This window comes from Octopus sinensis, linkage group LG1 (genome assembly GCF_006345805.1).
Source record: "Octopus sinensis linkage group LG1, ASM634580v1, whole genome shotgun sequence".
NCBI classification, from domain to species: Eukaryota; Metazoa; Mollusca; class Cephalopoda; order Octopoda; family Octopodidae; genus Octopus; species Octopus sinensis.
In genome coordinates this window covers 136,342,132-136,347,406 of record NC_042997.1, presented here as the reverse complement: position 1 = coordinate 136,347,406, position 5,275 = coordinate 136,342,132, and the positions used below count along the sequence as shown (strand labels likewise).

The window sequence follows — 5,275 nt, the reverse complement described above, 5'->3', positions numbered from 1 at the left end:
AGTTAATTTCGTAAAGTAATGCTCTTTAGCTCAATCTATTCGTTATAATTTATGATTATCTCTTGTTTTAGTTTAAAAAGTGGGGTTTTAACCCACTTTTTAAATTCTTAACTCTACACATAACGCTCCCAGTTCGTTAATGAAGATACGCCATTTTCAAATTCTGCCAATGACTCCCCGACTCAACTCTCTGATTTCTTTAAATTTTTTAAATATAAAAGTTGCAATTTACATTCAGCAGTCGGTGTGATTTCCCCCGTGAATGAAAATATCAACATTAACTCTTCATTTTTAACCTGACACTAAATTTAATTTATTATATTTAATTTCGAAATGCTCAACTTAGTTCTCATACACACAAACATCAATAAGAATCTTAACTTTATTATAAGAACACTTAAATCATATTTTCTCTTTAGATATCTATAATTCTTTAAACATTATTCTCTTCTATCATTGATTTATTCATACTACCTCGGTTCTCTTCCCACAGCTTTGCTATACTTTTACACATAACTAAATACCTTAACAAGACTAAATTCAGTTTCATATTTGACAATTTCAATAACTGTTAATGATCTTAAAGAACAACTGGGTTAATCTCGCTTCAAGGTACTTAGCATACACTTTAAATACCTTGCATTAAAATTCACTAATTTGTTTCTTCCACAACCCATACAACTATCTATAATTTCTTCAATCCAGCTTTCCTTCATATTAAATTTTTTTATCAGTTACTCTCCATATTTAAAAGGAAACCTTTTCTGTTTATCTTTCTACCCCTATACTAATCTTATTATGTAGGTTTTGTTTCTCTTTTTCACCGCCTTTCAGATTATCCACTACTTATTTATAATTTCAATACTTATTTATAATTTCCCCCACACACAAACACACACACATGCACATACATACATACGTACGTACATACATGCATACATACGTACATACATACGTACATGCATACATGCATGCATATGGAAGCAAGCTAGATGGAAAATAAAACTTGAAGAAAACATCAACAACGTGCGCTGCCATATCGGATGGTTAACCACAACAATAAAATGTAAGGAGAAAAATGAGTTTACACCTCATCAACTCTACGATACTTTATGGCAACTCTTGATACCGATATTTTGAGGGAATGCTAATTACTTTAAAATATGAATTCAGGACCATGAGCGAGAAACTCTGCTATCGCATGCGAATTTTTGAACGAGCCAGTATCAATCGCAAGTTTACTTCCAACTCACGAGCATTGAGAGAAATGAAGAAGGAAAACATTACCATTAAGAAAGGTCCCTCCCAAGAAGTTTTACAAGCATTCTTGTCAAAAATTTGAAACGGAAAGAGGGATTTCAACCTGAACGAATAATGGTTAAATACAATTGAGAGAGAATACTGTACCAACACTAACAGTTAAACATAAAAAATTGATGCAGAAACCTTCGCTATAGCAGTAGGCAAACTGCAGAATGGGAAGGAACCTGGAAGGGACCTAATAGTTGAATATTAGTACAAGAAGCTGACGTTTTATAGAAACCAATTGATATGTATGTTCAAAAGGACTATGGAAGGTCAGACTGATATACCAAATTGGCTTGTTACAGCAAGGACAGTTCTTGTTGCCAAAAATGAAATCATCGAGATGGCAGGAAATTACAGGCTAATAATTTGCCTAAATATTATGTACAAATTGTACACAAGCTGCCTCAGCCAATTCCTCCAGGACCATTGGGAGTCGGACAACATTGTGACTGATGAACAAGCTGGTGAAAAGAAGGGAGTATGGGGATGTGCCGAACAATTTTTAATAAACATAGCTGTATTGTCAGAAATAAGAAAACAATGTAGAAACCTTGTGACAGTATGGCTTGACTATAGGAAGGCATTCAACTCTATCCCTCATTCAATGCTGTTGAAGTGCCTACATCTGGCAAAAGTACCTACTACCTTAATTGCTGCTATAGAGAGACTCACAAAGACATGGACAACAATTCTTACCCTTGCAACTGAGAACAGAATTGTTTCTGATAGTATAGGCATTTCAAAGGAATATTCCAGGGAGATAGCATTTCTGTACTTCTTTTCATTTTGGCACAGAATCCTTTATCGTTCCTATTGCAGAAAACAAATGGTTACATGTTAGGATCTTCAACTGCTACAAATATCAATGTAACTCAGTTTCTTTGTAGACGACCTCAAGATTTATGCTAAAATGTTAACAATGCCAAAAAACAACTAGTATTAATAACATTTTCAGCTGATATAGGCATGGAATTTGGCCAAAAGAAATGTTCATATTTGGTTATAGAACGAGGAAAGTCAGTCACCCAAACCCGAAACCTGTGCATCAACGGTCTCTCTATCTCCCCCATTCAACACAAAGAATGTTACAAGTACCTAGGCATAGACGAAGATGTATCATATGAAAGCACTGTGAATGAAGATAGAGTGATCCGAGAATATTACACCAGACTTAGGGAAACATAGCAGTCGGAACTCTCCTCTTACAACAAAACAATGTCCCACAATATATTTTCAATATTTCTCAATGTATATATTCATACATACACCACATATATATATAGATATACATACATATATATATATATATATATATATATATATATATATATGAATTAATTGCACCGCAATTTTTAACATTTATGTATTAGTCTTGTTGGGTACCTCTCTAGCAGTATATTGGATATATGTTATCCCATGGAGGGTGAATTTACAACCCCTATCTCATTTTATAACTGAAATATATATATATATATATATATATATATATATATATATATATATATATATATATATATATATATATATATATATAATATGTATATGTATATATACATACATATCAACACATACGCACACATACATGCACAAACGCACACACAGGCATGTATGAATCTAAATAAATATGAAGCCGAGTGATCTTTATTGTAATTAATGTAGTGAGAGAAGTTAATAATAGCATTAATAAGTGAAAATCCTGGTCATGACAAAGAGTCAACAACTCGTGAATTTTAATTAAAATTAGTATTAGTATTACGCATTCATGAGGAAATAGACACACTTACCTCAGGGTTAATAAAAATTGAATCTGATATTTGGCATATAGGGCGGTTTTATAAGACCCCTTCAGTGATTTATAGCTTTTCCAATTTTTGACTGATCTAGAAATAGAAGATCACTACACGGTGGTTGATCTCTGTCGTTCGAAGAAGGGAATTCAATTGTTTGATCAAGTGAATTAACTACTCCCGAATTATTGTCCAACTGGCAGAACATTCCAGACGTGTGTACTATCAAGATAATTCTTAGGCAGAATCACCGTGACATGAGGTGTAAGAAAGCATTTAAGCCAATCGAATATATAGTTTTTGACCACCCGGATTCCTTCACAGGGTATCCGTTGGCCTGAGGTTATAGCAAATGACATTTACACATAATCGTACACATTATGCGCATCCGTTCGGCCATACTGCACCTACAAAAGATCATACTATAGATATAGAATAGATATACAGGAACTACGCATTGTGGCAACTTAATTACCTGGTAACATCATACCCATCCAAAACAGTATTTCAACACTGCACGCATATACGCATTTCATACACACACACACACGCATATATATACATATACATGATCAAAGAGAAGTACACATACACACACAGTCCCGCATGTGTGTATGTATGTATGTATGTACCTGTATGTACGTATGTTGATATGCGTGTATGATTCCTCTACTAAGGTTTTTTGCTAGGTAGGACGATATAGAGATATTCACGGATATACAGACACACAGTTATATGATCATGGGTTCATGTTTGCGTATGTTCGTATTTTGTGTAATTGTTTGCACGTGTGTGTACAATCGTGGATATGTACACAGGTGGTATTCAGTAAGACAAAGCGAAAGAGGAGGCGACATGGAGGGAGATAGAAGAAGAAGAAAATAGAGAACACATGACATAATACCGAAACGAAGTATCTAAGGAAAAGAGAGAGTGACATGGAGTGAACCTGAGAGGAGGGATTAGGTAACTAATGAAAGAGATTGAGAAAAGGAGAGAGAGAGAGAAAGAGAGAGAGAAAGAGAGAGATATATATAGATAGAGAGATAGAGAGAGAGAGAGGGAATCCATGGGAGAACGGGTAAAGGAGAGAAAATACATACACACTGTCACACATATGTATGTATGTATGTATGTATGTATGAATCTATTTATCTATGTATATAAGTATGTAGGTAGAGAGAGAGAGAGGGAGAGAGAGAAAGAGAGAGAGAGAGAGAAAGAGAGAAAGAGAGAGAGAGAAAGAGAGAGAGAGAAAGAGAGAGAAAGAGAGAGAGAAAGAGAGAGAGAGAGAGAGATGGGACAGAGAGTCGGGTGAGGATGGAGAGAACGACCCACTTTTCATCATTGCCTTGAAGTAAATGACATAAGACGCATATGATAGGATGGTGAATGTGTCATATTACCGGATTTTATTCTTTGTTTATTCATTTTAATTTTGTTTTTATGTAATAGATACGTCTTCATTCTGTATTATGTACGATTTAGCAAGAGATAATATACATTGGTGAGAAATAATGAGAACGAAAATTGTCCTGCTATTGTTAGAAAAAATTCTCTCAGTACGCCAAACCAACCGAAAACGCATATACGACCTTCCATTGATTGTAGAATTGTGAGCCATTTTGAAAACTTCATCTTCGTACTTTCATCTGTCTCTGTAGCACAGTTGATGAGGCAGATTGAGCTGAAGGTCAACAAAACAATTCTCAGTTACGTATGGATGTCATTGAGATGGGCGTTTCTGCGTTTGTCTTGATCATTTAAGGGACAGAGCCGTACTTGGGCAAATACGAAATACGTAGAAAGCCATCAAAGATAAGAATTATTCGTATCAGGACACTTCCACAGTTGGAAGTACACACGCACACACACACACACACACACACACACACACACACACACACACACACAACACACACACACACACACACACACACACACACACACACACACACAGAGAGGATGCAACCAATCTCAACTGATAGATCACCTTGCAGCTAGAGAAAACCAGTATTTAGAACTGGGAGTATAGCTATACGTCCTTCATTTGCTATGAAACTATGTAACAGGCACCAATACTTTCAAAATGCTATAACATTAGAATGGAAATACGACAAATCTGGTCATATTCTAACGTATCATAAATTGCAAATGGTCTAAAGCGAAATGACACCGTG

General features: G+C 35.1%; 1 protein-coding gene across 2 annotated transcripts in view; it reads right to left on the bottom strand.

Moving 5' to 3' along the window:
• The window catches only part of LOC115218246 (FMRFamide receptor-like), a 100,222-nt gene extending 96,760 nt beyond the window's left edge, over positions 1 to 3,462 (bottom strand). The window contains exon 1 of one of the 2 annotated variants that reach the window (XM_029787986.2): positions 3,093 to 3,462. The gene's annotated coding sequence lies outside the window, so the exon portion shown is untranslated. Of the gene's footprint in view, positions 1 to 2,004; positions 2,026 to 3,092 lie in introns of those variants that run through there. The other variant, XM_036504924.1, reaches the window with a different exon arrangement.
• Between the last annotated feature and the right edge of the window lie 1,813 nt (positions 3,463 to 5,275).